Below are 12,231 nucleotides of genomic sequence, written 5' to 3'. Positions count from 1 at the left end.
ATGTACATTCATTCACAGACCCATTCGTGGTTAACTAATGCACATAATTAGTTACTGTCTCAACACAATGACTTAAATGTATAACCAATCATTACATCTACGACCCAATATAAAGGATAGATTGACTATGATCTAAACATCAAAGGAACCAAAAATAATCTCAATCATGCCTTAATGATCTCGGAACATATATATGTCTCATCATTTGCAAACTGTGTAAACTACAACAACACATACGTATGCATATATGCATTATGACATGTGCATCATGTTGTTGTGTGTATATACATACATATTTGCTTCTCACAGTAATGTCAGATCGAAGCTACATGCATTTACCAAAAATAAAACACAACAACTAATATTAGCTAAGAAATATATAAAATTATAATTTTGCTTCTCTATTAGTCCAATAATGTATACTAATGAAATTGGGTGATTGCATTAGTATCTTGCCTTGATAGCAACTAATAATAGCGAAAAAAGCAAGAATTAATTTAGAATATTTTACTATGAGGATACTAGAAAATTATGAAAATGGCTCAATTTATAGATTCTCAATTTAAAATTAAAAGAAAATAAGAGATGCAATGTTTCCTACCATGGTTCCAAGCCATAGTTAAGGAAGTACATAAGGAGATATGGAGGGAGAGATAAAAGTGATAGAAATAATATAATAGATAAATATATATAGAGGGACATAGAATGAATAAAGGTGGAGATATGAAGTGATTTATAATGACAAGTAGAGATATAATGTTAGTTAGAGTTGAGGAGTATTAAAAAATAAAATCTATCAAACTCTAATAAAATATGAATATTTATGTGAGAATTTGTGAAACAAATAAATACAAAAGTAAGTTTTAAATTTAATAACTTGTATATTTTAAATATTAAACAAACTCCATTTTTAATTCGTATATCATCAAGTACAATCATGCACAATTATTATATAATAATTTAAAAATATTGTAAAATATAAACAAGTGCCACATAGTAGTTTGTATTTGTTGTAAGTTATAATAGTTTAATTTTGTACAGTAGGAAAATGACAATAAATTGAATTATTTGTAGTGATAATATTTAATAATATTTTAATATTAGTAAATTAATCTTTTATATGAATTTTTTTTTTTTAAATTTAGAATTATAAAAAAAAAAATTACCATTCTATTTTTGTAAAAATTAATTTACATATTTTAATATTTGAAAAAAAAAATTTATAATTTAAAATAATTTATAATTTATGATATAAATGTAATGTTACAATTATGATTTAATTATAAATTGGGTTCATGATCAAAGGATCATTTTAAAAATTAATAGTATATTGAAGAACAAGCTTTTAGATTAAATTGATGCTTTCAATCACATCTCTAGACAATTACAAAATAATCTAGAATCAATAGGTGTAATTGGAAATATCAATTAAATATATTTAAACAACTTAATTTTAAAAAAATTGCACTTCAAATTTATGAATTATAAAAAAAATAAAAATTGTACTTATTATAATATGAATATTTTAAATCTACAATTTTGATGCAAGAGCCTAGAATGCAATGGTAAATTGTGAGCTTTAATCTTAACAATAATAATAAATAATAAATAATATAGATGATTACATTTAATAGAAGGAAAATTTAGCTGAAAAAAATTAATACATCTAGATTTAATTTAATGTTGAGGATGTAGTTAGATTAATAATATCAATTCATACAGTTTAAGGATGCATCAAAATTATTCTAAATTGTTATTATTTATTATTTAATATTTATAGAACATTTTTATGATGTAGAAGTTGTTTTTCCAATAAATTTATGTCAAATATAATGGTTGAATCATGTCGAAATATCATTTAGATTAATGTTTTTTTTCATTTTTCTATCAAAAAGTAAGAAATAGAAAATTTCATTCTCCTTACTTTAAGTTGAAGTTTTCTTGTTAAAAAATAGAAACCTTAAAAAAAAAAAATTCTAAGATTTTGTATATGTAATTTAAAAAAAAAAAATTACATCGTAAATGTACAAATATTTTTTACTATTATTAAAATTATTTTAGTTTTTTAAAATTAACAATTTAGAAAAAAAAAAATTAATTTTTAAAAAAAAATATAAAACACGTGATTATGGCGAGGAGCAGAGGCGCAGGCGCGAGGAGCAAAGGCAAAGCAAAGAGCAGAGAAATAGTAGAGGGAGGAGATCACGTTAGGATCCAAGATGGAATGAAACTTTGAAGCACCAGAACGATAAGCAGAGGCAACACTATGGTAGATCGAAACTTCCTGAAAAAATTGTGGACTTCAAAAATTGGCAACGGAAAGATGGGAGTAACAACCAGGATGCATGGTGACGTACACGCAATTCGTCGTGCCACTGCCAGAGTGTCTATGAAACTGAGTCAAGACAGTCTGGAGGGGGAAACAACAGGTGGGGTTAGTGACCTAAGTTCTGTCCAAGAAACCCTAATTTCATTCCAGTTCAGAATCCCAGGGATCCACCCAAATTATATCCTTGCAACAAATGGGGTTACTCTGAAATTTTGTTTGGACCCCAAGAGAAATCAAAGAAATGGCAGAAAAAGGTTTGGCAGCCTTGAATTGTGCCTCCCAAAGATTCGACTTCTATCCATTCAACCTCAGGAGATAGAGTGCGGGTATTCAAATCGAATCGGAATCATGGAAATCTTCAGTGGAATACCTAAAGGAACGAGCTTTTTTCATGGAGTGGGGTAAGGAATGGCCAATGATTCCCAAAATTCATAGATTGGTTAGTGAAAGCTTTCTTTCTCATAACCATGGGGAGTGCTCAGGAGAAATTGCAGATAATGAACAAGGGTCCCTATCTAATCAATGGAGTGTTATTTTTTATTAAAGACTGGATCCTTAAATTTGATCCAACCAAAGTGAAGATCGAAGAAATCCCAATTTGGATATGACTCTACAACCTGCCACACAAACACTGGAATGATGAAACCTTAAAAGAAATAGGAGATAAACTAGGCAATTTTACCAAAGTAGATGAAGCGATATAAAAGGAAGATTTTAGTATGTATGAACGTATTTTCATTCTTCGATTGCCCCATCCAGTCCTACCTAATAGCGTCGAGATTCATTCCCATGAAGGAATCTGGTGGCAAGAGATTCAAGTAGAAGAACTGATAGATCAATGCAAGCATTGCGAGAGCTGGGGGGATGCAGCGAATGAATGTCTTTCCCAAAAAAAAGGAAAAGGGAGTAGCAATAAATCTCTGGAAGATTTACTTCTATCAAATTTGTTAAAAAATAAGCTCGGACCAACCCCAGCACAGGAAGAGCTTCCCTTCCAGCATCCACAAACCGGAACAGGGCAAGCGGATCAGAATTTGAATTCGATAGGGGCTACCACAGGTGGTTCCAATTCGATCAAGGAAGACTCGTATAACCCTTTGCAATCTCCTCAAGATGTACTAGAGGATTATGATATTGAACCCAGGTTTAAAGCGTCCTCTATCATCATCAACAATAATTTAGAGCTACCCAGGGAACCAAAAGTCATCTTGGATAAAAACCGAAGGTAGGAGAGATACCATTATAGATAATAGCTAAAATGATCTCTTCTCGACTCCAATTCGTGTTGCGGCGTCGTTTGAAGTAGCGGGCGGTTCCTGTGAGGAGGCTTGTGGGGATGATGATCTCCTAGGGATTTCAGAGGAAGTAGGAATTGAAGAAATTTGAACTATATCACAATCAGAGGAAAAGGTTTCAAAAGTCAAGACTGGTAATCAAAAGTCAAGATGGGAAATATCTACCCAGCAGCTCTTAGAAGATGTTGGCAACATGAGGGGCCAAACAAACCTCAGATTCAGGAGAGACATGGTCTCTCCCATTAAGTCATGAAGCTCCTAACCAGGAATGTCGAGGGCTGCAATACCCTTGACAAAGCTCGGGGTTTTGATCAGGCAAAAGCAGACATTATTTGTGTGCAGGAAATAAAGTTAGATATTTGAAGTGTGGCAAGAGCTTTTGGTGTCCTATAGATTCGACCAGGATTTTTTGTGGTGTCGGTTGGAGGTCTAGGAATAATGTGGAACCCAAGAGCAATCTCCATGTCTCCAATCTCTAAGGCCCGATCTTGGCAAGAAATGAAAATTTCCTCTAATAATATTAACTTCTTGTAAATAAATAATCAATATTTATGGCTTGACTGTGACTACTCATAAGTAGAAGTTATAGGAGGAAGTCTCACAAGTTATTAGGAAAAATTCACAGGAAACCATAATCTTGGCAAGAGATTTCAATGCCACTTTGTCCTCAATAGAAAAATGTGGAGGAAAGGTGGTAGTGTGTCAATTTCAAAGAGATTTCTAGGAATTCATTCTTAATTACGGATTGTGGGAGGTGGAAGCTAAGGATGGTTGTTTCACGTGGACAAACCGCAAGAAAGGCTTCTCAAATATCGCAAAAAAATTAGATTGTTTCTTCCTGGCTAGAGCATGGAATTCTCAATCGCTCCTTTTTGATGCAAGTATTATGGGAATTTTTGCATTAGACCACTTTTTGGTATCATTGATAGTCCAAGAAGACAATATCCTGATAAGATGTCCATTCAAATTTGAAAAAATGTGGTTCAAAGAGCCAAGCTTCAAGGAGTTGGTCGCTTCATGGTGGGTAAACACTTTGATATAAGATGGTAATCTAGTACTTAGATTCTTTGAGAAAGTGAAGTTTATCGAAATGAATCTAAAAGATTGGAATAAGTCCCACTTCAGTAATATATTCAAAGAGAAAAGGGAGTTGGAAAGGATCTTTGAAGCTCTCAACTATAAAATATTGGAAGACGAAATGGATATGGTGGACTATGAGATAGAGAAGGATCTGTTGGCTCGATATGGATAAATTTTACAAAGGGGAGAGATCTTCTCAAAGAAGAGATCACGTGAGGTGTGGCTTAAAGAAGGAGATAGGAACACAAGTTTCTTCCATTGTTCAATCAAAACAAGAAGAAGCTTTAATTGTGTCATGTCAATCACCCAATTGGATGGGTCAATTGTTGATACATCTAAGGATGTCAATAGGGAGGTGATCTCTTTCTTTTCTTCTCTATGGAGTTCTAAATCAAAAAATAGGCTTCGAGCTCAGGAAGGGTTACTATTGGTCATTCTAGACTTAGTTACGACAATAGATAACATAGAATTAATGAAGCATGTAACAATGAAGGAACTTAAGGTTATTGTCTTTGGTCTGGGGGGATAGATTTCCAGGGCAAGATGGCTTGTAGACAATTTTCTATCAAAAGTTTTGGAATGTAGTAAAAGATGAACTCTTGAATCTAGGAAAAAGGGATTTATTCTCAAAGATTTCAATAATACCTTTGCAGCGTTCATCTTGAAGATAAAGAAACCCAATTCCTTTAATGACTTTCATCTAATCTCCTTATGCAACATTGTGTATAGGATAATCACAAAGGTTGCAGCCAATAGATTGAAAACAGTTCATTGATGAGATTATCGTTGCTCACAAAGTAATCCATTCAGCGCAAGAAAGAAAATTAAGAAATGTGATGCTCAAACTAGACATCTAAAAAGCTTATGATAGAGTGGATGAAGATTTTTTTCTATTAGTGTTAAAAAAAAATGGATTTGGAAATGATTGGATCAAATGGGTTAGAGGAATGATCTCAAATTACAGAGCTTCGATTTTGGTTAATGGAAACCCTCGGGGATTATTTGACACATCTCGAGCCATTTGACAGGGTGACCACATCTTTCCATCATTGTTTGTCTTGCTAGTGGAAGTCTTGGGCAGATTAATTTTGAAACTTAGGTCAAGTGGCTAGTGAAAAGGAATTGGGGTATCTCGTGAGATGGAAGCTAAAACCCATTCCCAATTTGTGGATCTGATATGTTATTTTTTGGTAAAGAATCTATGGAAGAGTTGAGACTAATGAAGAGACTTCTGGATGATTATGACTATGCCTTTGGTGAGGCAGTAAATTGGGATAAGTCAGAAATATACTTCTTCAACATCAAAGAGGAATCACAAAGAAACATTATTGATAATTTTGGGGCAAAAATTGGTAATCTCCCTACAAAGTTTCTAGGAATATCATTTTTTGGAGGAGTGTCTAAGAGTGATCTATGAAAGGAACTACAGGACATCTGCAATTCTAGAATGGTTGGATGGAAGGGTCAGTGGTTGACATTAGTTGGTTGCCTTTTGTTGCTAAGATTAGTAATATCCACCTAGCCAATATACTTGATGTCATGCTTCAGGATGCTAAAGAAAGTTATAAATTTCATTCAATAGAATATGTGCAAGTTCATGTAGGATGGTGGCTAAGATTAGGACAAATTCTTGTTTATGGCCTAGGAGTGTATTTGCATGCCAAATGGGAGTGGGGGTGTTGGACTTAGAAATTGTCCAGAACCTCCTCAATACCGCCTTCAAGGCAAAGCTAGTATGGAAAATGTACACCATGCCAAACCAAAGATGGATTAGAATATTGAAATCCAACTATCTGGATAGTATGGAAGACAATCGGTCTTTAACCATCACTAACCCCCCTTGTGGATCCACTATTTAGAATTTCCTAATATATTGTAGAAGCTTGATTACTAAACATCTTACCTAGCATGTAGGAAATGGTGAGAAAGAAAACTCCTAGTTAGACTCCAAGGACATGTATAAACCATTGGCATAACAAAGCATTCCCTTAAACATCATTGAAATAGCAACAAGAGCTTGGGGATCCAAGTTGAAGGACAACACCAACCAAGACACTTTCGTTCGGGGTAGAAGCTTATTGTGGAAAGATCCAACTAATTTGGGGCTCCCACCTACAAGCCAAGAGCATCTTGAGAATATTTTCAAGGTCAAAATAGTAAATGGTTCCACAAAGAAGGACTCTATGAAGTCGTGTGGATCTAAAAGTGGATGGTATTCAGTAAAGGTGAGATATACTCTATTAAAAAACATGCATGCCTCACTAGAATGGGAAAAGAAACTTTGTTGGAATAATTAGTACCTCCCCAAGGTCAATGGCTTCACCTGGATGGCTAGTCATGCCCATATCCTATTTAGTTATTGACTTAAGAGGATTTGATTTGTAGGTCCATTTAGATGTGTTCAAGTTGCAACAAATCTGAAGTAACATTAAACCATTTGTTCCTAGAATGCAAATTTTTTGAGAAAGTTTGGGAGTTTATCAGAGTGTGGTTAGGTTGGCAAGGATAGATGTTGATGCAGTGCAAGGTAGGAGAGTCCCCAAAGGAGATGTCCTAACCCCTATAAAATAAGCACATAATGGAAACTCAACAACAGTGCAAGATTTGAAGCCAAATCGCAATAATTTATTTATATTGTACATGCAATGTGTCAGGTTGTATGGCCTTCCTAGTTACGGCCAATTAAAAAGTAAGTAATAGTTCTATAAGATCCCTCAAGATCCAACCCAAACCCTAGCTAGTCCAGATCCACATTCTGGTAGAAATCTCCAAGGAAGATCCAAACTGGTACTCACAAGCCCACCAAGCAATCTCCTTGTTTCACAATCATCAGCTACTAGCTCTCCTCAAAATTCACTCCTCTACCACCTCCTCTTCTCCAAGATGGATGAATAATGACTAAAGACTTCACAATACCACCTACTTATACCCAATTAAGCCACAAATCGGCCCAGTAAGCTACAAATTAAATATTCCTTACATTAAATACTTGAAGAGCCACATGTCGGCCTCCAACATATTTACATATCAAATGCCTTTAAAGGCTTACAATATGTTGGCGCTCAAAATTGTAGTCCAAATTTTGAGCACTGTTGAGAAAATTGAGCCCTGTAAATGCTTTTGAATGACATTGTACCTGGTTGTACCTTTGAGACCCCTAAGGTATTTAATGTTTCTAACACCCTGCATTCAGTACGTCTAAGTGTTCTATGAAGTTAAACTATCGTTTCAAACCATTCTGCTAAATCCTGTTTTCAGTGCATTTCTAATTTGTATTTTCACTGGAGTGTCAAACAGTAACAGGAAGGCATGTTTGCAACTGAATATCTTGCACCTAGAAATGTTTTGTGACTTGCCACTTTGGGAATGTCTAGTGTCCATACTTGAGAGCCTATGTTTCAGATTTTGAGTCATTTCGAGTCCGTTTGACTAGGTTTTGAATCCCTCAAAGTTGGTCAGATACTATTTTTGTGTTTTTGCAATTAATTCTGAATTCTGGGAGGCCCTGTTTGACATGTTTTAACTTTTGACCAGTTGATCAAAATGCTGAAATTCCTTTTGTGTTGTATTGTAGAGGTCAAAGACTTGTTATGTTTCAAATTTATAATCTCCTCATGACAGAGAACCAATGCCCCAGTTTTCGTCTTCCCAAGTGTCACTTTACCCAGTTTTTGAAGCCAATTCCGAACCCAATTTAGTGTTTTCTGACATGTTTTCTTGCAGGCAGTTCTGAGAGGTCAACTTTGACAATGAATATATTTTTATCCCAAATTCATCATGAGATGAGATTCGATAGGGTGCAAGTATGTGGTATAGAGAATCAATGGATTAGATTTCAGAGCTTGGTCAGATGTTTGAGTTAGTTTTTAAGGCCAGTCAACAGGCCTCCTGACATGAAAGTGATAGTTTACAGATTAGTGGAAAAGTAGGCTTCAGTCAATTAATCAGTGGTCAAACTTGGTTCTGATCAGTTTAAGGTGATCGATGGATCAATTTGCACTTCAAGTGTTTGGAAATGAATTTTTTTTTAGTCGAACCCACGTGGGGGCCCGACTAACTCCACAAGACCCCTTTCTTGTTTGATGCTTTTTGGAACTTAACAAGCAAGAGAGTGAATTTGATGAGAAAGACAAAAAAAAATGATAATTGCTTTTTGATTGGTTGTATGGAAAAGAATTTAAATCCCAAGAAATTGAAGAAAATATCTATTTCAAAACATAAAGAAGATACAGTTGATAATGATAGAAATAAAGATTCCAAATTTCTTCACTTTGGTCAGGGATCTATTTGTTCAGGTCGAGATTCCAAATATTGGGATAGAAATGATAGGAGAAGGGATGGAGAATACAATGAAGAAGATTCTGATTTCCTAAATACATATTCTAATACTTCTCAAAGAAACAAATAAAACAAAGAGAAGAAATTTCAAAGTTGCTTCCTCTATGTGCTTAATATACATTGTGTGTGTCCTTTTCTAATGTATAGGCATCAATGTTAAAAAATTTCACTTTTCTTAAGGTTCTCTTTGCAACATGAAAATCTTAAGTTTAGTTGTCTGCCAAATCTGTTGGGAACTCAAGGTTTTAATAGTTTTAAAATGGAAAATTGTATTTGAGGACAAAGGGGCGACTCTAATATGTTTTTAGAATAACATAAGAATATTCATATGAGGATGAAAAGACTGCAGCACATACATGCTTTGTTGCTTTCAAGTACTGGGGTTCGGAAACAACATTAAACTTTCCTTCAAACACATATGTCAAAGAGATGGAGGTAGATTGCAAAGTACGGGGTGACAATATAAAAGAATTAAGACTCTCCATCGACATAGGCATTGCCTCAACCACATTAAACTTAAAAGGATACATAAAGCAACGGCAGGAGAAGAAGTTGTTTCAAACGTTTGAAGAATGGAGGTCGACATGTTAAGACAGAAGTCATCCATGCATCCGATCAAGCAACTCATGCATCAATGCAAATGAGAAGGCAATGTAAAGAATAGAAGTTGCGACAATCAGAAAAGCCCGCAGAGGTCTACGCATTAAGTGAAAGAAGCTCCCACCAAGCACAACAGCAGCGAAACTTTTAAAGAGGTCAAGTCTGCGCAAAAGAAAACCATAGAGGGAGCCGTCCAAAGACCCACAAATAGTAAGTTTTGAAAGCTACTGTTTGGGATGGAGATGCCAACGAGGGGGATCGCAGTTAAAGCCCCAGTTAATCCATTCACGTAGCAGACAAGCAATAAATGGCAAGATAAGATAAGATAGATAAGATAAGATAAATTTATTAATGTCCAACAAAAGACCACAATGTGGGTCTATGGGATTGGAAGCTTACAACAAGGAAAAAGTAGAAAAATGGAGCACCAAATGGTGTCCAAAAAAGAACAAGCACAACAAAAGAAGAAGAAAGTAGGAAACACCATGGAAAAGATTAGGTATCCATCTTCATAGGGAAAAAGTCCAACAGTGATTGACATGTGCGACTACTAGAAGCCCTGTGATGAAGTTGAGTGCCATGAGAGGAGTGTCGTTGGCAAAAAGGTCCCCTGCGGGGTCTCACCGATCTGGAACAGCCCGTGTTAGGGAAACTGTACGGTCGCTTCACACCCCGAGCTGGAGTTAAGGGTGATAAGAAGGTCGTAATAAGTTGTGCCTAGGTCTGACTCCTGGGAAATGAAAGCTGTAAAGTATGGTCACGAAGCTGTAAGGAATCGCGGAGATAGAGTGCAATGCAACACTGAATCAGTGTACCTGAAAAAATTCAAGAGGGATCTGCAATCTCTAAACAGACAGTAAAATCTCCCTCTAATCTCATAGTATATGGGGCATCTAAAAAGAAAATGAATCTCAGATTCTGCCTCTGCTAAGGTACAAAGTGTATACACTTGATCCTCTCTAGCAATATGGTGATCGACTTGAATCCAGAGTTTGTGTGAGCCCACCCTAAAGGATCCAAGGGAGATATGCAGGGCGTGAGTCCAATATCTATGTAAGTACTTAGGGCATACAATAATCCCATCTCAGATAACTAAGAAGTGCTCAGGGTAGAAAGCCATCCTTGGACGTAGTCCCCCTAGAGGATCCATCCAAGTCTGTGTGACATACTTCTTGTAAATGTCAAGTCTGACATGTTCGTTCAACTCCTGCCGAGAAGGGAGTAGATGAGCAGGGGCATCTAATGAGAACTAGTAGGGAGGAAGATGATCAATGTCGATCCCCACTAAACTTAGTAGGATAGTAGCCTGAGCATACCAACCACGGGCTCTAGTGGCAGGATCGATGTCAGCAATAGCAACTGAGGAGCAGTAGGCTAAATAAGGGTATCTGTGTTGGCCTTCCTCCCAGTCAACAAAGCCACGAAGACGGTGGAGAAACCAGATCAAGTCAAAAATGGCTGCAAGTCTGAATGGGTGAGCACCGAACTCAACCAAAATAATATTGTGGGGGGTAGAACCATGGCATTTGATAATCCGACGAAGGAGCATAATCTAGGTATGCTCGATCATGGTGTAGGGCCCATTTACCGTTGCACCAAAAGCCATGACTATTAGTGAACATGGAACACCACATAATTAACCACCTGTGGGCAGGGGAGCGCGTCGCATCACCCAACAATCTCCCCCTCGACGCGCATACCAGGTGCTTACGCGGGTCGGGATGGCACCGGGGAGATTTGAACCCATGACCAAGCCAAAACCAGGCTCTGATACCAATTGTAGGGCCCATTTTCCGTTGCACCAAAAGCCATGACTATTAGTGAACATGGAACACCACATAATTAACCACCTGTGGGCAGGGGAGCGCGTCGCATCACCCAACACATGGCCCAATCCGAGTCTAAAAGAGAAGGACCCCAAACCATCGAACCATAGAGCACTGTGGGTCTTACTAAGGAATCCAAGAGGGATAGCTTAGACAATGTATCCTAAAAGTGGTGTCTAAAGCATTGTCTCTCGAGCATGGCAAGGGAACCCAACCCTTTACTAATCTGAGGCTGAATAGTTGATCTCAATCTGAAACGAGATCCAAAAAACTTAACCCCAAGGTAGGTGTAATATGATGTAATCTCAACTTCCCAACCTTGGAAGTGAAAATGGAGATGTGAATTCTTCAAAGCGTTGAAGACCATAACCTGATTCTTCTCAAGGTTCACAACCAGCTGTCTCATATCACAAAAAGATGCAAGTCTATCTAAAAGCCTCTGAAGACCCTCGGGAGAGGAAGCAAGAAGAACCACATCATCAGCAAAGAGAAGGATGGAGATCAATACTTGGTGTAGATGACAACCATCACCTGGAAGCGAGGAGTCACTAAGAAAAGCCTCGAGTTCATCAATGTAGATCCCGAACAAGGTGGACGAGAGAGGGCAGCCCTGCTTCACCCTAATGGTGGTCTGGATAGGATCAGAGAGGCCCTCTATGGTCCTGAGTCTACCAATCACAATCTCATATAACCTCATAATAGTCATCAATAAGATCTCAGAAATACCAATATCTCTCAGTCTCTGAAAAAGGGCTGCTCTGGG

General features: G+C 36.7%; 1 pseudogene; it reads left to right on the top strand.

Moving 5' to 3' along the window:
• Window positions 1–3,048: 3,048 nt before the first annotated feature.
• Window positions 3,049–12,231, top strand: part of LOC149566322 (uncharacterized) — an 82,195-nt pseudogene continuing 73,012 nt past the window's right edge.

This window comes from Cupressus sempervirens, chromosome 3, assembly GCF_028749045.1.
Source record: "Cupressus sempervirens isolate cs-2001-9-10 chromosome 3, ASM2874904v1, whole genome shotgun sequence".
Lineage (NCBI taxonomy): Eukaryota > Viridiplantae > Streptophyta > Pinopsida > Cupressales > Cupressaceae > Cupressus > Cupressus sempervirens.
This window is presented reverse-complemented; position numbering and strand designations above follow the sequence as displayed.